A 22,511-nucleotide genomic window follows, 5' to 3' on the forward strand; every position below is an offset into this window, starting at 1 on the left:
AATCTGGACATACTACATTCACCATTTTGTCATAATCATGTGACCTGTACTGTGATTTCGAACATACTTTTTGTCACATTCTTTTTTCGACTACCATATGGAAGGGAAGTTTCTTGGAAGACAGGGGGAGTTTTTTACCATTCTGTCTGGTAAAACATTTTACCATTAGTGGCGCTAATGCCAACAAACTACAGACAAATGACACGGGTGCTTTAAAAATAAAAATAACCCATTTTATTGTTTGTTTGTTTTTTGTAAATTATTAATTACTGCTATTGACCAAAGTCAGGTAGTTACTCATATAGCTGTCTGGTAAGTCCTTTCATCGTCCGTGGACATCTAGCGCTTTGATATGCATTCTGAAGCCAAATATCTTTTTTGTCTCTGTGTGTGTCTTTCTTTCACTCAAGCTGATGAAAGCTTGAATGCCCAGCTGAGACTGTTTAAATGACCACTGGAGAGGCTTTTTATTCTCTCCTAGACAGCTTTTTCTATTGCACACAGAGCTTTTGATGCACACACAGTCCATCCTCCTCACTAACAGTTCAGACAGCTGTGCAAAGCCTTACCAAAACACAAGGCCTCTCTATCTCCCCCTCTTTATCTCACACCCACAGGAAATAATAAAAAAACCTACTGGACAGCTAACCTTTCCAGTGCCAGCTGTCACTGGCTGTGACTGAAGATGAGATATTGTGAAGGCTATTGTCCTTTTGAAACCGTCAGGGATGGAAACGTGTGGCAACACAGGCCCACCAAAAAATTAATTGAATATTTAATCAGCATGAGAATCTGAAGGAATTTGTCAAGCTTCTTCGTTGTTGACTTTTCCCCTACGCTCTGACAAATGAGACGCTGTCTAAACAGTACTCTGTGGCCTGTCAAAATGTCTGTGATGCATGCAGAGGAGCTGAGAGGGGAACAACTTTGCACAGAGAATCACTTGATTGATTCTTATTAGGCAAATCCTCTAGAAATGTAGAGGTTCACTGGCATTAAGCCGAAGGGCTTGTGTTGTACGCAACTTGAAATCTCTGCCAAAAAAAGTGCTTTGTTTCCATTTTCATCTGCATGAATTTCCTTCTTATGAATCCCCAGGTTCTCTAAATGAATTAATAGGGCTTAGTGTATCATGAAAATTTTATAATCCACTGGTTTATCACACCTAAGGTATAGACATTTCACAATGAGGGTAGTTTTAAAGCCAAATTCTCTTAAATTAAATTCAAGTTACAAACTGCAGCAACTGCTTTATGAGGCATTAACAATACAGTGAGTGTAGACCAAGTAAATTATGTGAGCAGAAAAGTAATTCACAACATTCACTACAGTAAGGACAACCTTCATGTCTGGCTTGTGTCCTTCATGCTTAAAAATATTAAAATCAAAATCAACCACGCAGCATTTTTTATGGAAATAGAGACATTTAAAAGTCTGCATTTTAATGCGGGATACATTTCCTTAAGTATACAGCAATAGCAAAGAAGTAATAGCAAAGTCAAACATGCGGAGTTCCTCTATTTTAAACTATAACCTTGTTCATCAGTAATTGTGTTTCTCATTTCTGGTCAGCCTGATATATTGTTGCATGTGAGTTTTGATTACGGCACCATGCTCACCCAGATAATTTAATGCTACCAAGAAAAAGAGTTGCATGCTCATATCATTAGAGGAGCACAGCGGCCTCTGGAATTAGATAATTATTGCAGAAAATCACACTAAAAAGGTCAGCTTAGAAACTTTTCTCTGCAGTAGTAGTCCTCAAATGTGCTAATACGAAGGGAAATGGTGCAGTCCTAAGGCACTGCATCTTCCATAGGACTAAAGCTCACACGTTCTTGATTTATAAAGGAGTTTAATTTTAAACCTTGTTTTGATATAAGTTATGGCAATAAATATTATTTTTTACATAATGCAACAGGTTATTGAACGAGAAATTGATTAAATTATGAACACATTGTAGCAATGTACAATGAAAATGAAAAATCCTCAAAAAGTACAAAAATTATGCAAAAAAAGAGAAGTAGTTAATAAATTAAAGACATTACTGGCCAAATTTTGCTGAAGTAAACGTAACATTTTCACAGGCTGTTATACTGATGATTTCATACAAGAGAGATGTGACTGCATGGCATAGACGTGATTATAAGTTGTACTTTATTTTTTCAACATGCCCTCCAATGTATATTCATGTTTTGTTTTGTGTTAGAACTTGTATTAAAAGTTCATTAAAATGTTCGGTTAACGCCTTCAGACCAGGGCCCGTATTCATGAAAAGTCTTAATGCAAAGAGTAGCTCCTAGTGACAAAATTCCAAGACAATTCTTAGAACGGTGGTCGTTTCCTCTTAAAATTAAAGAAAAAAAAACTAGTAAAGAAAAAAGTAATTCAGAAAGCATCTTAACCCTTAAAAGAGGTCTTAAGGTCCAAAAGTGTTAGGAGTACGGACGAGGACTTTTAAGAGGCTTAAGAGTTTCTTTAGCAGAGAAAATGGACAAAACTCGAAGAGGGAGAAGAAATGTGTTGCATACAATGCATGAGTGAGTTAATAAGACAATACACATTAGAACACGCTAACATCTCTGACACAATGCAGAAATGCCATAGCACCAGAAATGGAAGTAATCACTACATTAAAGGTGTCATGAACTGGCTTTTTAATTTTTTTTATACTGTTGTCTAAGGTCAACTTATGACGTTTGCGTGGTTTTTACATTCAGAAACATCATGATGAATAAGTAATAGGCTATTTTCTGCCTTGGTTTTGAGGCTCTCTGAAGAAACGGTCGGTTTTGATGGGCGTGCCGCACTGAAAACTTGGAAGTAAACGCCCACGGCTAGGATTGGATAAGATTTGCATATTTAATGAGCTTCAGCTCATCTCAGTACATGTGGGGATTGTTTTGAAAGTGTCTAGGAATCGCTCAAAGGACTCGCAAAAATATCTTTATCAAACAAACACAAATATTCCTCTCTCATTCACCCGCGATTGATTGGAATGTTGTTGCCTGATCAGTGAATATAACCGCAAACCATGCACACATACACACACACGTGCTTGCACGCGCAAGAAGGAATGTTATTTCACTATTTAAGATAGCCTGTCGGCAGGCTGAAAAACACATAGCCCCGGGGATGTTGGGCTTTTAAAAAAGTAAACTCCAAGCCCTGGCCCATAACGTTACAAGTCCGAGTATGATCACAAATGAAGCAATAACATTTCAAATAGAGGATTCTCCAGCCTGTGACAGCGTGCTAAGGTGTGTAATTAATATATTTCATTAATCTGTAACAATGCAATACTAACACATATAAAAAACATGTTTTACTCACATAAGTGTGTGTTGCACTAATCCTGTCGGATCCAATATAGAAGGCACAGCATTGTGTTTTAATCTCAATATGTCTGCAAATCCAGTCTCGACCTGTATCTTGTTTACAATCGATTCCAGGGTGAAATTAATCGAACAAACGCACAATGTCTTATGCACGTGAGCTGGAACCGTCATGTTTATTGCTTGGTAACGCGATCCGTTTAGCTCCACGAGTCGGTGGGCGGGCTTGAGGCGGTGCTCTGCATTCTATTCATTTGATAAAAGCTTTTCTTTGACTAACAAGGAAGTTTTCAGCTCTGAAACTTACAGGATATTCTTATATCACGATGAACTTTAATATATCAAAGGCTCAAGGGAAAGTTGATTTCTCAATTCATCACCCTTTAACATATTTGGCTACTGGAAAAATGCAACTATGCAGCCATGATGATTTGGGTCTGTCACAACCTTCTATAAGCAAAGAGATCACACAATACAGCAATTTCAGCATTTCCTATCAAAAACATTAAGTACAACATTAAAATTATAAAAAAAGAAAATTAAGAATGTTTTTCTCATTCATTCATTGCAAAGTCTTGTTTGTTGTATTACGCATTTCTGAGCGTTTTCCCTGGTTTCTTGTCACTTGGTTTTGATTACTTGCCCGTTCCATGGATTACCCTTTTGCCTGTCTCAATTTTCTTGTTTGCCTGTTTGCACTGCTTGCCTGTGTATGACCTTTTGCCTGTTTTTGACTACGATTGTGGATTACCCGTCAATAAAGCTGCATTTGGAGTCTCAGAGCAGTACGTTACACTAAGACATAGAAGTTTTTAAGGTAAATTTGGAGCTTTCTGAGAGAAGCTTTAAGAATACAGGCCCTGATTTTTTGTTTTTCACTGAGCAAATATTTTAACCATAGACTCTAAAAAATGCTGGGTTACCAACAGCCCTAGTTAGGTTGAATATGGACACACCCAGCAAATGGGTTGTTTTAACCCAGCGGTGAAATTATCCTTCTCTTAGAATGAAATTATAATCAATACTGAGTATTCACAGGATGAACTGGTCGATTGATTGTACTGTTTATGTAGCTACATCAAGTTAATCTCAATAACTAGTTCAAGTATTCATAATTGATCATAATGAATAATCTTAATGAGTTATGAATAATTATTTATATTTCCCCTTTGAGCTAAATAACTACAGGTCACTCTCAGGAGCTCCGTGAATTCAAGCGTGGTACCGAGATGGTAGACATTTTGACATTTTGGACAATTTCATGCTCCCAACTTTGTGGGAACAGTTAGGGGATTGCTCCTTCCTGTTCCAACATGACTGCGCACCAGTGCACAAAGCAAGGTCCATAAAGACATGGATGAGCAATTTTGGTGTGAAAGAACTTGACTGGCCTGCACAGAGTCCTGACCTCAACCCGATAGAACACCTTTGGGATGAATTAGAGTGGAGACTGCGAGCCAGGCCATCACGCCCAACATCAGTGCCTGACCTCACAAATGCGCTTCTAGAAAACTGGTCAAAAAGTCCCATAAACACTCCTAAACCTTGTGGAAAGCCTTCCCAGAAGAGTTGAAGCTGTTATTGCTGCAAAGGGTGGGCCAACTCCATGTTAAACACTACGGATTAAGAATGGTATGTCATTAAAGTGCATGTGCATGTAAAGGCAGGCGTCCCAAAACTTTTGGCAATACAGTGTATAATAGCGTATAAAAGGTAAATAGGGGCTTACTCCTTGTTGTTACAAGCACGCCAGGCTCCACCCTCTCACAGCCACAATGATCCCAATCACCTGAGTACTGAGCACACACACCTGCACGTCATCACCCCAGCAATCACCACCTGCACTTAAGCCCCACGCTCACACTCAGTCACTGTCCGGTAACGTTTGCACATGACTCTACATGCTTGCTTCCTCGGACTCACCTGTAAACCTACCTGATCTACAACGAACCCTGAGTGTCTCCTCGTCTCGTCTTGTCCTGTCTCCTGGTCCTCGTTTCCTTCGATCCATTGTCCCCGTGTTCCACATCCAAGAAACGTATCGTATCACCAGCATATCCAGCATTCACCAGAAACACTCTCTGACTCTCACCACACCTGCTCACTTCCTGGTTCAGCAAATAAACTCTGCTTTCACCTGCCTCTGTTATCCGTGTCACCTCTGTTTGTAACACTTGTCTTGTCAGTTAGCCATACCTTTATTTTGTGATGCCAATCAGATTAAGTTAGGGGTCATATCTTCATTGCAATTGGTTAAACTATTAAGAATGACAAAGGCATAAAATGAATAAAGTAAAAGTAAAATGGAAACTGAAAATATAAAAATAAATGCTATATCAAATATTATTAAATACTATAATCTATAAATAATACTAAAATATATTTTAAAATGCATCTAAGATCTGCTCTGATAATCTAAAGTCTCCAAATGCAGTGAATGACTCCACACATGGCTCTACAAATAATCAAGCAGAAATTAGATTTATTTAACATTTTAGGTTTTAAAGATCAGCTCATCGTATTTCTAGATGAAAATCCCAACAAATATACCACGCTGTAATGCAGTGTGGCAAAGTTATTAACTGCATTTGTTGTTCAGAGCTGAGCTCGTTGAGGGCAGACAGATTCACAAGTCTCTAAATACTGGCCATCTGTCTGTAGTGCAGCCTAGATGAACGTGATTTCTTCCCCTCCTGTTTTTCCCAGGCCTGTGTTTCAAGGTATTTGTTTGTAGACCGGATGATAAGAAAGGTAGCATCTGGCAATAATAGCACCTTGGCAATGAGAAATAGAGCAGCCATTCCACTGGATATTACGACCGAATCATCTGAGGGGGATATTCTGCCTCTCTCCTTGATGACTAATCAGTATACTGACCTAGAGGGATTTCTATTCAGGCCTTCAATAAGCAACATGGGACGGTTTTACTTTATTCACTGAGAACATGGCAGTCTTAGTGCGTCATTGTCATGCAGTTATACAGAACGATTGGCTCTTTCAATGTAAAAAAAATTGCATACAAATTTGGATTCAACAAGATCAAATGCACAGCCGGTTAATATAGAGCAACACTGTTGGACAGAGGCAAGGTGATAACATAAAGCTGGTTATCGGCTGTCTTCAGTGTCACGGATTTGTCAGGTTGTTGTTGCGACACGCCGGAAAGATGATTATTACAGGCAAGATATAGAGGAAAAAGTTAGGGAAGTAGGTGCTGGAAGCGCTGAAGGGTATTAGATGACAACAGGAGGCGGCTCAGGGGATTCTTCCTCTGATCTCTCCTCACAGCAAGAATGTAATTAAACACATTTTAATAAAAGTGCTCTAAGAAGCAAAATGAGAGAGGAGCACGTACAAAACTCTGCTCTAATTTGTTTAAGCTCAAGTGCTTCATATGTTTTTTGAACGTATATTTAACAAAAGGAGGCAACATGCAGCGTGTTTCATTCTTTAAGCAGTATGAGTGCTTCCATGTCTGGTTATTATCTGCACTGACAGGATGTGTTCCCACCCTCAACTCATGCAGGGACGCAGTCAGGGTGAGCGTCTCAGAACCACAGCACCATGGACAGCTCCCTTTCTCCAGCGCTGCCTGCTGTAGATCTGCTATTGTTTCCCCCCTCTCAAGCTTTAATTCACGCTATCACTTAAATGCTCATCCGTAATCATCGCCACCTCTGAACAGTAAGTTATTATGCAGTTCAGTTGTTGACACAAGACTTTAAAACTGCATGTTTAGAAATGCATGTAATTGCAACTCCAGTTTGAGATGTTGCTTTAGCTCTCCCTGCTCTTGATTTCCACATAATGTTAAAGGAATGGTTCACCCATTGATGGAAATTCAGTCATCATTTACTCACCCTCATGATATTTCTGAATGAGTTTCTTTTTGATAGGTGAAGTGAATAACACTGATTATCTGTTTACCACGGCACCTGTAAGTGGGTGGGATATATTAGGATACATTTTGTCCACAAATTTGATGTGTTAGAAGCAGGAAAAATGGGCAAGTGTAAGGATTTGAGCGAGTTTGACGAGGGCCAAATTATGATGGCTAGACAACTGGGTTAGAGCATCTCCAGAACTACAGCTCTTGTGGGGTGTTCCCGGTCTGCAGTGGTCAGTATCTATCAAAAGTGGTCCAATGATGGAATTGTGGTAAACCAGTGACAGGGTCATGGGTGGCCAAGGCTCATTAGGAGCAAAGGCTAGCCTGTGTGGTCCGATCAAACAGACAAGCTACTGTAGCTCAAATTGCTCAAGAAGTTAATGCTGGTTCTGATAGAAAGGTGTCAGAATACACAGTGCATCGCAGTTTGTTGCATATGGGGCTGCATAGCCGCAGACCAGTAAGGGTGCACGTGCTGACCCATGTCCACCGCTTAAAGTGCCAACAGTGGGACCGTGAGCTTCAGAACTGCAGAGCAAAGGAAGAAGGTGGCCTGATCTGATGAATCACGTTTTCTTTTATATCACGTGGATGGCCGGTCCGTGTGCGTCACTTACCTGAGGAACAGGATGCACTATGGGAAGAAGGCAATGTTCTGCTGGGAAACCTACAGGTCCTGCCATCCATGTGGATGTTACTTTGACATGTACCACCTACCTAAGCATTGTTGCAGACCATGTACACCCTTTTATGTAAACGGTATTCCCTGATGGCTGTGGCCTCTTTCAGCAGGATAATGCACCCTGCCACAAAGCAAAAATGGTTCAGGAATGGTTTGAGGAGCACAACAACGAGTTTGAGGTGTTGACTTGGCCTCCAAATTCCCCACATCTCAATCCAATCGAGCATATGTGGGATGTGCTGAACAATCAAGTCCGATCCATGGAGGCCCCAACTTGCAACTTACAGGACTTAAAGGATCTGCTGCAAACATCTTAGTGCCATTTTCATTGTTGAAATCGTAGCATCACATTGGCACCAGAGATAGGTGTATTCGTGTGGATCAGGGCAATCCTTGTCCAAGCACAGCCGTGAGTGTGTACAATGTTTCCAGATGTCTGCCTTTTAACTTTGAGGCCCTTTACTTCAAAAAGTAATTAAGCAGAGAAAATAATTTGAAAAACAGACTCATAAAAAGTACAAACGTAGCAGCTCATTAACTTCATTCTTTAGGGGCACCAGCTGTGATCAGCTTGTTCGTTACTTTAAGGCAAATACAGTTAGATGAATGATTCTTTGTTCTTTGTGAAAGCAGGGAAATGTACAGTATTGTTCATTTTGAAGGCTGGATTATAAAATGAATCCGTTACATGAATTCAATGATATAAATTAATTGACTCTGATAGCCCATCAATTTGTTAATAGCAATCCACCGTGCAGCAGGTATCACCAGCCTCATTCTGGAGGAAAAAAAAAAGTTTCCAAACAGATAATTAGACAGAATAAATTAGAACAGTCTCATGAAAACAAATTAAATTAGGGTAAACGGTTGAATTAAGGAAAAGGTTTAAGGTTCCTTTAATCGATAATGAGGAAACACATTTGGGAGAGAACAACATTTTAGACAGCCGTTCATTTAACAAATTAAAAATGCATGTTTGGTGTTATTAATAAATTATTTGGTCATAATTGCAACAGAAATAAGGTTGAACTACAGAACTCACAGGCCATTACTGAAAAAAAGTACCAAATAGTTGGCTAGTACAGAAGATATATGGTGTGGACTTTCTCTATTAACATCAGGTTTTTCAATCTCAACCATATATGCTGATCTCAGAGTCTAGAAACATAATTTTTTCTGAAGTTTAATTAGATAATGTGTTGCCATACTTTACACATCTTATTTAATCCAGTTGCTGAAGTGAAAACTCACAACCATGACTGTCACTGAATAAAGTGATAAGTCATGAAGATTATCTGAATATCATGGCCGTCACATATAAGCAGATCCACCACATCTTCATCCTGCAACTATAATGTGTGGGATGTGTGAGATCTTTCTCACTCCTGGAACTAAAGAAGCAAGTGATAAATATCTGGAGCCATAAATACTAAATGATAGGCAATTAGAGACACCTGAGGAAAATTACATCTCATCCACACACCTGGGGATTGAAGCAGCTATCCATTAGAGCCAAGCAGAGCGGGACACAGGAAGATGTTGAGACAGAGAGATATAGTGGAAGAGAATGGATGGGCTTGAGCTAACCGCTGAAGGAGAGGGACAGGTGGGACGTAATCTGGGCCATGCTGTGTCTCCTTTTGGAAACTATGAGACACTCGATCATGTCCAACTGGGCCGTTTCTTTTATCCTTAGAGTAACAGGGTGTCAGCCGTTTCATTATGGGACAGTAAAGTTCCTTTTGGTCACTGTGCAATTCGCAATAATGGCTTTCAATATCTCTTGTGAATATACAAAGAATGTCATTCAACAAAACTTATTAGTCACATTAAAATGTAATAAAAAGTTTGTAACATTGATTTAATCCTACAGCTGTATTCCATTTAGTCCATAATGTCCCCAGAAGACACTGTATGGCATGTATCTCATTAATATAATAATGGGTCTTTTAATTGTCTTGTCTTTAACAGTCATGTCTAAAGAATAACCTTTAATTAAGTTCTCACCAATTACTTTTTTCCCCTATTTGACAAAAGCAATTACTGTCACCTTGAGAACAGAAATAATTATTCTTATTTGGTTTTGCCAAATCACCTCTTTTTTGGGATTTTTATGTTGCCTACTAAAGTAGTTTTGATTTTAAAACTACTTTAGTAATTATTTAAATACGCAAATAAATACATGCATACATACACACATACATACTGTGCATTTGACAGATGCTTTTATCCAAAGCAACTTGCATTCAATGTATATATTTTATTGTTTCATGTAATACATGCATTAACTAACTAACTGGTAACACTTTACAATAAGGTCTAACTTGTTAACATTAATTAATTAACACTGAGCAATATATTTTGACAGCATTTATTAACATTTCTTAATGTTAGTTATTAAAATGGTCATGTTAGTTCAAAGTGCATTAACTAATGTTAACAGGTGCAACTTTTGATCTTAAAAATGTATTTATAAATGTTGAAATTAACATTGCTAAGATTAATAAATGCTGCAAGTGTATCTTAATGTAGTTGTCACGATCACCAGTGAGAGTGCCTGTGTAGTCCACCAGAGGGCACTCCACCTCAGACTATTGCCATATCACCACAGACTATACATTACCCATAATACTCTCTGCCCGGACTCATCATCCCTGATTACATCCACCTGTGTCTCATTACCCTGTTCACCTCACTCTATATAATCTCTGTCATTCATTGCAAAGTCTTGTTTGTTGTATTACTGCATTTCTGAGCGTTTTCCCTGGTTTCTTGTCTCTTATTTTTGGATTCTGTGGATTACCCTGTTGCCTGTCTCTCTTGTCTTGCTTGCCAATTTGGATTGCTTGCCTGTGTATGACCTTTCACCTGTTTTTGATTACGATTGTCAATTTGGATTGCTTGCCTGTGTATGACCTTTCACCTGTTTTTGATTACGATTGTGGATTACCCTTTAATAGAGCTACGTTTGGATCTTCAGCCTTCGTGTCTCAGAGCAGTACGTTACAGTAGTTCAGTAGTACAGTATGTTACTACTGTTATCAAATGAAACCTTATTGTAAAGTGTTATCAACTAACTAAATAGACCATGCATAGGCCTACATTTTATTATTAATCCAAGAGAAAATGAACTTTATGGTCATGTTAATGTGAAAATTCTTTATTGTTTGTGTCTTGTCTCTCACTTTAAATGTGTATGAGCTTAAAAGTGTTATGAACTGGCTTTTTTTATATATACTGTTGTCTGAGGTCAACTTATGACGTTCGCATGGTTTTTACATTCAAAAACATCATAATGAATAAGTAATAGGCTATTTTCTACCCTGGTTTTGAGGCTCTCTCCTGCACGCTCGGCAGTGGCGTAGGCAGAAAGTTGATGATGGGTGGGCCGGAATAATTCGCATTACCCCTTACTTTGGAAGAAAAATCCAAGAATCCGACTGAAACATAGCAAAATAGCTAAAAGTATTCTGCATATTTTGGACCTTTTATTGTCTATTGTCTTTTAATATAGTCCACTTCTACATGTTGATGCCTGCTCAAGCCCCCGTACGAGCTGTGTTTGTGACGTTTGAGCGCGATGTGTGGAAGGACCGTTTCCAAGGTTGCTTTAAAATTACGCAAGTGCTACTAGTGTCGCAGAAATGAAATACTGTAAGCACTAAGCTCCGTGCGATCAATCAAGGGTGTGCGGCTGCAACGTGAAAAAAATGAAAACAAAAACAAAGCAGGAGAGAGGTCCAACCCGAGTCCTGATAACTATATCACGAAGAGAAATCACAATGTCCTGTATCGACAACCTGCCATTTATAAACTTACAAATATGACATGCAAATATTGCATAGCCATGCCACGGCGGGCCAGACTAAAAACCTACCCATAGCTTACCTTGTATGGCTGATATAAACAAGTCGGAGTTGGCTGGGTTTTGAATTGAAGATGTTGATAATATCACTTATCAGTTAGTTCACTTTCAAATGACAAAAGTGTTATGGTGTCCTGTCATCTTTGTCAATACGTGTTTCTTTCTTAAATGTGTCATAAATGGCAGTTTAGCGATTTTTTTAATAACAAAAAAGGCGCTGCTTGTTGAATGCGAATACGGATATTGCCGTGAAGAAGAACATAACATTACTACCTGCGTGACGTAACTGAAGAGACAAATTAGCACATTTTTAGAATAAAGTTCAAATGCATGACAAAATAAAATCACATTTAAAATAATTATTGAAGAATTGTTAAACGTTAGAAAATAGTATTATTAAAAAATATATATTTCCCTGGATCTGACAGGATGGGCAAGCTGTCAATGTGGGTGGGCCCAGGCCCACCCGTAGCTACGCTAGTGACGCTCGGATTTTATGGGCGTGCTACACTGAAGACTTGGAAGTAAACGCCCACGGCTAGGATTGGATAAGATTTGCATATTTAATGAGCTTCGGCTCCCCACGAGTACACCGTGAGGGATTGTTTGGAAGCATGTGGGAAAACGGCAACCGGCATGATTCGTCCCACAGTGCTCGCAAAACGTCTTTATCAAACACAATTATTTATCTCTCATCCATCCACGATTGATTGGAATGTTATTTTTTTATTACTTGGCCTGCCAGATCGGTGGGAGATAAGCGCAAATCGTACACACACTCGCGCGGGCGCGTGCCAAGTACGTTGCAGACTGCATGATCAAAACTTCCGCGATTGTATTTTTCCTTCAAATATCAAGTCGAGAGTGAACAACGCACATCAAGAACCACAATAAAGGATACTTCAGCCTTTGACAGCGTGCTAAGGTATGTTAGACACGTACACAATCAATAGATCTATATCAAACGATCTGTAACAATGCAATACTATCACATATAAAAAACATGTTTTACTCACATTAGTGTGTTGCTTCATTCATTCTTGTGATCTCATCCTGTCTGCAAATCCAGTCTCTTGTTTACAAATTAATCCATGATCAGAAATGAAGGAACACGTGAGCTGGATATTCATTCAAAATAAAGTTAATCCATGAATTCATAATATTGGAATCCGAATTAAGCTTATGAGGTATGTTTAGTAATTCGATGAGGTTTAGCTCCATGTAGACCTGTGTCATGTTAGTGGCACGAGTCAGTGGGCGGGGCTAAAGAATCAGGTGTTGTTCTTCTTCTGTTGAGGCGGTGCTTCACTACACTCTAATGTCATAGCCGGGCACATTCTGAGATCAATCGTTTGCTGGGCCTGGTGTCAATAAAACATTTTCTTTGACTAACAAGGAAGTTTTCAGCTCTGAAACTTATTACCATGACCTTTTATATTTCAAAAGCTCAAGGGAAAGCTGATTTCTCAATTCATCACCCCTTTAAGAGAATCATATGAATTGATAATGATATACATTTTTACTCAACTATTTAAAACTATATAAGCCAACAAATTGTTTTCATTTACCATGCTTGGATGGCACATCCATGAGTCGGGCACCCTGGTAATAAGGCCTTTATTTGGCCCTGCAGTGGGATACAGCTGAAACTCAAACCTGCCTATTGTATGTTGCTGAAAAGGCAGCATAATCTCACCCGGCGTAAGCCAGGTCCCACTGAGTCCTATTCATGCCCTGACATCCAGCTTACTTACATCTGTCTGTTGCCTTGAAGCTCTGCACAGGAGGTTGATTCCCTCCGAATTTTAAATAAGGAAATAATGTGATTGAAGTCGGTGTATTAAGTGAAATCTTCTGTCTGACTGCTGGATTGCTGAGCTCTGTTATCTATCCAACAGAGTCAACAGCTCCGACCGCAAGCTCTTTCTACTGCAGGGAAGGCATAATTTGTCTCTCTATACATGCTGCCCTGCACAATAAGAGGAGAAAAAAGAGAGAAGAAGAGACATAGGGAGCTAAACATGAAAAAAGGGAACTTGCACTTTAAGCCTGGAATTGACATTCAGGCCGTGCAATCGAACAACAGTTGGCCATTCTCCTATAAAATTGGCAATGCATATTTGTGTTGTGTTATTCTCTCTCTCTCTCCATCTTTTATTTCATTCGCTCTCGTTTCTCCCCTCCGTAGCCTGCCATGCCTGTGATGAATCTCAATTATGGCAAGGTCACCTTTCATTCAGTTGATCTCTCTGTTGTTTTATTCGAACTGGCAGTACTTCCACACTATTATGGTATACTTATTGACAGCCTGAATCCTCTCCAAACAAGGGCGACAAAACTGTGGGAATGTTACTGGCTCTCCTCTAATTTTGGGTGACAGAATTGGCAGTGTCTCTTCAAGGTAATGGCCTTATCATTACCACTGCATGCTCGGGTGATTCGGGCGAGATTTTTATTATACAAACTCACTCACACTGGATGTCCCGTGAAATTTATGTTTGTCCATTTAAAATTTCAAAAACCTTTGTTTAAATTCAAGTACATTTTTACAGAAGTGGAAATATTTGATCCATAATCATGTAAAGTCATATGTTCAACCCTCTGGAACAAGGTAGTAAGATGCGTCTCTCACATTCACGTCACAGTTCTCATTTAAACATCAAATACATCGAAGTTGTAGTTTAGTAATTAGTACAGGTGCTCTGACATATAGAACTGTAATGCTAGCTGGAGTCGGGCTCATGTCAATTCCACATTCCATTTCTCCCTCATTTCCATGCACATTGGAGCTGTAGGCTAGAAGTATGAGCAAGTGCTCAGACATGATGACCTGTGATGCTCATGAGGATGACACAAGTTTCAGCCTGGCTCACATCATTCTCAGCAACCTAACTAATAGTACATGTTAGTCTGTTTTTCTGCATTCTAATCAGTGGGGTCCAAAACAACACTGACTGGATCCCATAGACTTGAATTGTAAAATATCAATACCTTCTTTTGTGTTCTGCAAAAGAAATTTTGGGTAAACTACCGCTTTAATAAACCCTTGCAACTATTTACAAAATCACATTCTAGTAATGCGCTCCTACTTATTTTGCTAATCTAAATGAGCTAATTTCTGATGTTGGTGAGTAACCGAGTGTGGTAATAGACAAGTTCAGTTTTTAAGGATCAGTTAATGCATTATAGTTATCATGAATTAACAAATGAAAGGTACTTTTGGCATTTAATGACATGTTAATGTTATTTTATACAGTAATACAGTTAATAACTCAGCCAACTTTTATGTATATCTCATATACACTGACCCGGCATTAAATATATTATTCCTAATATTGTGATGGTTCCCCATTTTGCAGCCAAAACAGCCCTGAACCATCAAGGCATGGACTCCACTAGACCCCTGAAGGTCTGCTGAGGTATCAGGCACCAAGATGTTAGCAGCATATCCTTTAAGTCCTGTAAGTTGTGAGGTGGGGCCTCCATGGATAGGACTTGATTGTTCAGCACATCCCACAGATGCTCGATTGGACTGAGATCTGGGTAATTTGGAGGCCAAGTCAACACCTCAAACTCGTTGTGCTCCTCAAACCATTCCTGAACCATTTTTGCTTTGTGGCAGGGCGCATTATTCTGCTGAAAGAGGTCACAGCCATTTCCATGAAAGGATGTACATGGTCTGCAACAATGCTTAGGTAGGTGGTACGTGTCAAAGTAACATCCACATGGATGTTCCCCAAGTAAGACGCACACGCACCTGGCCATCCACATGATGTAAAAGAAAACGTGATTCATCAGACCAGGCCACCTTCTTTCATTTCCCCGTGGTCCAGTTCTGATGCTCACGTGCCCACTGTTGGACAGGGGTCAGCATGGCCGCCCATATCCCTGTCGCTGGTTCACCACTCTTCCTTCCTTGGACCACTTTTGATAGATACTGACCACTGCAGACCTGGAACACTCCACAAGAGCTCCAGTTTTAGAGATGCTCTGACCCAGTCGTCTAGCCATCACAATTTGGCCCTTGTCAAACTCGTTCAAATCCTTTACTTGCCCATTTTTCCTGCTTCTAACGCATCAACTTTGAGGGCAAAATGTTCACTTACTGCCTAATATATCCCATCCACTAACAGGTGCCTTGGTGAAGAGATAATCAGTTTTATTCACTTCACCTGAATATCATAATGCTTGATTGTATATTGGTATTGCTTTGTCCTTATGGCAAACTTGCTTCTGTGATCAATATTTTTGTAAATGTGGAAACAATCGTGCATAGAGTCTATTTATTTTACTTATTGTATTATGAAAAACAAATAGTATACTGTATGTATTCATAAATTTACACTACCCTAGATAAATAATAATTCAATAAATAAGTCAAGTGTTATTCATTATATTGTCATAATACATTTACTAATGTTAACAAATTAAACCAAATTGTAAAGTGTTACTAACATTTCTTTGGGAATTTCAGCATTGCTACAAAAACCCATTGTCTAGAAACCAGCCTTCAGTGTCCTGTCTCTAATTTTGATGTCAATAAAAGTAACAAAAATGACAAAAATAACATAAAAAGTCAGACTCAAGGCCTGTGAGATGCATCTTGGCTTGGGTGACCTTCACTTTAGTCACTTAACCTTTCATATTCAGCTATGAATAATATAATAATGTAAGCTGAAGTAAAAAATATAACTATTTATAACAAGAATTTTCATTTTAAATGCCAACATTATAATTTGTTCAATGATGTATGACGCTGATAGCCACATAGCCCTTACAGGGGAAAATATTTGATCCAGCTGCAGTAATTATGTGAAGGAAGTTAGAAATGAGTAAGGCGTGATGTGACTACCATTGTGATCTCAGCAGAATGTTGTCATTGACTCATTCACATTTCATGGGGATGCTGATGTGTTTAATCGTCTCTATGGTGCAACATCTGCCGCCAGAGACCAGGAGAAGAGAGAGAGAGACCGAATACACTGCCTGCTTCTCAATCGACATTGATGTGTGATTGAAGTGTGAGCATCTGAAAACAGGCGTTATGATGTCTTTCTAATGTGGCTGGTTTACCATGACCTGAGTCATTAGCCTTGTGGAAGATTTGTGCCGTTTTATTTTCCTGTTGGCTGCCACTCACTGGAACTAGAGGCTGGCTTGCTGACTACAGTATATCTGGCAGTGCTGGGCCTGTTAGGTCTGTCTTTGGGCTATTGATCGACACTGGGATTGTTTGACCCTGTTTACAGTCTAAGGTACACAAGCCACATCTTGGAGACCCGCAGACAGCTGAAAATGTCAGACGACGATACCAGCCCAAGCTCCTGGAGCGAGGGCATATTATTGAGTTAATCCTGCAGAGAGGAATATTGTGACCAGCAAAGAGCACCTGGGTCTCTGAAAGCCATTGAAATATAAGAATGCACACACTGGATACAGGATGTATAGCTTTAAATATATCCAATTGAATTGAGCCTAAGGGACTCTAAAACAGATTGGCTAGACTTTTTCCCAACTAGAATAAACAGGCTCGGAAGGCAGAATAACAGGAGTGATTCATTTCAAAGGTATAAGCTATGCGTTGGATACTTGGACACTCAAATGCAGATATGCCTCACAGTATATACCTCACAGGATCAGAATTTGAATTTGTTTTTATTTGTGGATGGAGTCAATGATTTGTATCTCCCCACATATAGGTCTAAGACACACTATTCACTGTGCACCCTAGCTTTCGCCCACCCTTATTGAAGTATTGGTAACTTCTTCCAAGAAGCTCTCTGTGCTATACTAGTTAAAATTACAATGAATGCAATCAAATAGGCTTGAGATCTACATTTTATTGAAAATGTAAGTGGACTTGAACAGGGGCAGTGATTGCATTGCATAACATATTTCTCTTAAGTTTTGCATCATTTAACATTAGAGATTTAATGTTGATTTTTTTTTTCAGGTTAATTTCACTGCCTTGGCATTTAAAAATAGGTATTTCAGGCTTATCAGAACACAATACTGCTAATAATATCTCTATTTAATTTATTTCTTTCTCAATTTCTTTGGATGAAACTACACAAGGCCTATGAAAGCCATAATTTAACATATTAGGATTAAAAATGTAACAACTTTCAATAGTGTAATAAAGTGATGTTTCTGTCTCAGTCAATATTAAAAATAGCTCTCTCTGCTCATAAATAGATTTTATTTATCAATTGAATACTTTTGAATACTTTGAATACTTGAATGAATACTTTTATTCAGCAAGGATGCAATAAATTGATCAAAAGGGACATTAAAGACATTTGAAAAGATTTTAATTTGTAATCAGTGTTTTTCTTTTTAACTCCATTCATCAAAAAATCCTGAAAAACAGTTGTTTTATTGTTATAATATTTACTGTATATTGTATTTTTAATCAAATAAAATGCAGCCTTATTGAACATAGGATACTTTTTTTAACCGTTGATTTTTCCGTTCAGTGGTTCCCAAACTGGAGTATGCGTACCCCTGGGGGTATGTGAGGTGACAGAGTGGGTACTCTAACAAAATGCTGAGTTTTGCGTTTTATTTAATTCTGCACCACCTTAAAATAACATTAAAACCTAGTATGTATTTCTAACAGGCAAAATGCTATAAAAGGTCAAATACATGACATCCAATCAAATTACCTCATCTTTTGTGGTCAAAACTGACTGCATCCACACAAGCAGTGTGCATATAGGTTGCATGCAGAGGTTGATATGCTGCCTTAGCATATCACGCTACATTACTGTCATTCTCGACAATGTAAAAGTGGGGATTTAGCACTTAAACAAGAAAGTTGCTACCTGCACACTTTTTCTTTGATATATGGGGTTTCTTTGTATTGTTTGTATACTTTATTTGCTGCAGTTGTATTATTTGTAATATTCTGTGCCACACGTGTTAAAGAGCACCTATCATGGCATTTAAAATGTTCCAAATATTGTTTTAGCAGTCCCCAACAACAGTTTTGCATGCATGCAATGACAAAAAAGACTTTAGTTTTCTTATAATATGCATTTATTTTTACCTGTTTTGACAGCGATTCTCAAATGATTCCTTTAGTGATTCACTTTTCAAAACCCTGCCTTTACGTGACGCTAATCTGCGGTGATTGGTCCGATGACCCAGTCAGTTGTGATTGGTATAGTCTGTGCAGATATAAACGGAACGCCCATCAAAGTCTTATAATGACAGTAATTTGTTAATATGTGTCAGGAGTTATGAATATGAAAACCGCGTCGGAACCATTTGATTGTATTGTAATATGAGCCTCAGCTGATCTCATTCATAAAAAAACTCCTCTATTCTCCTCACGAAGACTCGCGACAAATCAACATCCCTCAGGGCTTTTATTTCAAAAGTGTGCAGATGAGGAGACATATTGATAGATTCTCATATGTCTGTGTCAAATAAACACACAATCGCGACAATGTATGGTTTGTCTTCAAGCCACTTAGTCTTCAAATGCTCATCCTTGGGCAGATGAAAAAAGTTTGCTTTTGAGTCGCACTTCAGAACACAGGGTCTCGTCGCCATGATGTTTTCTAGTTTTCACTGCCGTCTTGGAGCACAATAAGTGGGCGTATCGTATTCAAATAACTTGACAAGTTGACGTCATCTAGTCAGAGAAAAAGCTTCGGTCTTCTAACGATTCTTAAAAATGACTCAGAGTCGACTCTTACTTTTGAAAGAAAATAACTATATATACGGTGTACTGTCATATTTCAAAACTTTGCAGGATGCTTTTGTTCACTTAGATCTATGTTACACACTACATGAAAGGTAAATTTCAAAATTCCATGATAGGTGCTCTTTAACTGCCATACTCTCTTGGAGTTCTACTCTTGCTAATCGAATTAAACTTGTTCCCAATTGGTACAAAGAAAAGGCTGAATGTTTGTTGTACATCTGAAACATCTGCTCATGCTTGTCTAGCTTTTAATTTACATGCACTTTGCATCTTTTGCACTATGCAGTTTATAAAATTAAAATAAAATACAAAACTTGCTAGACTTTTTTTTTAGTCTGGATTGAATTCAGTGTGCAGTTAGCAATTTTCTTCTTTGTTTGTAATTACTGCTTTGGCTCTACGTACCTAAGGAATTTGGAGTGCAATTTTGTTTTCTGATTTGACACTTACTAACGAACAAATATATACATGCTGTGTATTTACACTCAAAAAAAAACTAAGCCTTTTTTCAAGATTTATTTCAATTAATAGAAAAAACCCAACAAATTGAACTGAATAATCCTTATTATGAATTAAGAATTTAAAGGAGTAAAATAAAAGTGTATATTTTAATACATTTAGTGTAGAGATCGATTAAGACTCAAACTTTCTTCGATACAAAAACATACCCTGTGTGAGTTCTTGTTTTTAATGTTGATAATATATTATATGAGCAAGAATGCAATTTGTCAAATATCCACACAATTTCAAATGTGACATTGATTTTATACAACAGTTCAACAAACAAAAGGGATGAACTGTTGTACATCACTTAATATCAAGTGATGTACAAATCTTGATAGTGTTGTTTGCTATATTTTGCAATGAAATAATAGTTCCAGCGAAAGCCACAGCAGAACTGCAACACACTGTGGCAATAATTCAATGACCCTTTTATAAATACAGCCACTTGCTTCCTTATTGAATGAATGAATGACTCAATGACTCACTCATTAAGAGAGTGACTTACTGCCCCTAACTGCTGGCTTTAGTTTAATATTTAAAAGTATCAATTTGTTTTAACTATTATTGCATATTTCTCTATGGAACATTTTATTTAAAATATTTATTTTATAAAAGTAAAAAATGGAAAAGGTGTGACTGCAGTCTAAGTGAAAGTGAGGGGGTATGCAGGATGTTAAATCAGGGGGTATGCCACTCTAAAAAGTTTGGGAACCACTGATTTTATATATATATATATATTTATTTAGATATATTACCAACTCAGTACCATCACAGGGCTTAGATAGGGAATAACATGATATGAAAATATAAGTTGTTTTTCGACATATTAAAAAAACATATTATTCCCCTACCTCTAATCTCTATTTAAACCCTGTATATAAATGAGAAAATACAGCAGGCAATAATTTGTGTTTGGCTCTCTATGTAGGGTAGGCAATTTTTTGAGCGGCTAGCAATAGCAAGCTAGCTTTGAAAGCATGAGATCCCACCCTCCCTTTAGAGCGTCTCCAAAGCCACACCTCCTTCAAAACACATGAACGCACACAGCAGAGTTTGCAAAGCGTCACGAGACGAGACGGCATTAAACTACCTCATGTCTCAAAGCACATAACATTACAATAATAATAAACATAAACAATAGGTGACTATGTAGCGTCTGTAGGAATTGTGGACGCAGACACATCGTTTAATGAATCTTCCAAATGATTCGATCAAATGAACATCCCCTTCACAAAGACCATTTCAGCTCCAGACCCCAGGAAATCGACCATCGATCACAAGAGAGATGGAGGCTCCATTCTGCCCGGAGCTACTAGTTTAGTTAATAATTACTCGATTTCCTATGGACTTGCGACCAAAACTTAGTTAAAGAGGACAGAGGACTCGTTCTGATCACAAGACAAAGAAACAAACCAGATCTCTGTCTTTTCAATGACCGGTTAATTAACTCCACGTGACACAGCTAAAACTCCAAGCAAACTCACAGAAACTGTTACATATGGAGTGCATCAAATCACTGATTATTGGACTTTCATTCAAATAGCCTTCGACATAGCTTGTTAGTGTGTTACAACTGATACACGTGACTATTATGCATGTATATTACTCCCAATTCATCCAATTATATAACTATTGAATGAGTGTATGAAAAGGCACTGTGTTTGATACCTGTGTGTTTATGGGTATAATCCAACAGATGAATGAAATCTTTATAGAATTGATCATGTCCTTATAGTAAGAAATTAGGTCTAAATTTACTCTCTGCTTAAGAGCAGGAAACTAAATTATTATAGATAACCCAATTTTATGGGAGGGGTGGAGACACAGTCACCCCTGAAGCCTAATTGGCCAGAACCCATCCAGGGGATGGGCAAATATTTGAGTTTAATCTCAGAACACGAACAAAGAATTCAGTTCGGTTCCAGTTCACGTCACAGCTAGTGCGCGGCCTGTTCAGAGCCAGCAGTTCGAGCCGGTTCAAGGCCTGTTCGTTTAGAGATGAGTTAAGTGTTAACTCATTGCGTTCGGTCCAAATGCAATGATTGGACAAGCATTTTATGGTCCTACGCCTTCCACAGACGATACATATAAATATACCACTTAACTTAGTGATTGCTATCAAAGAGACTTTCAACCAGCATAACAAAAAAAAAATGGTTCTGGAACAAATCGCATAACATGGTTGTAATCCCAGGTTGTCTTTTTACTCATCAAACCCAAACAACTCTTCATTCAACAGGCCAGCATCAAGACTGAACTTTAACGTTTCGACTGACCCCTGAAAGGTTAAGGATTTTAATTGCAATGAAAAAGCAGCTTTAAACAATAACCCGAAGCAAGAGGGCAGCAACCTGACCCAAACTCTTTATCTGCTTTCTCCCCTCCTCTCTGACTTTATCTCCCTCACAGTCTTTCATCAGATCCCCGAGCTCTGCATTTGCATCCCTCTGTGCAAGGGGAGGTGATGGAGAGGAACTCACAGCTTAGATACATTTCCTCCTGTGACCCAGGAGCTGCATCAATGT

Source organism: Gobio gobio (assembly GCF_949357685.1).
Source record: "Gobio gobio genome assembly, chromosome: 2".
NCBI lineage: Eukaryota > Metazoa > Chordata > Actinopteri > Cypriniformes > Gobionidae > Gobio > Gobio gobio.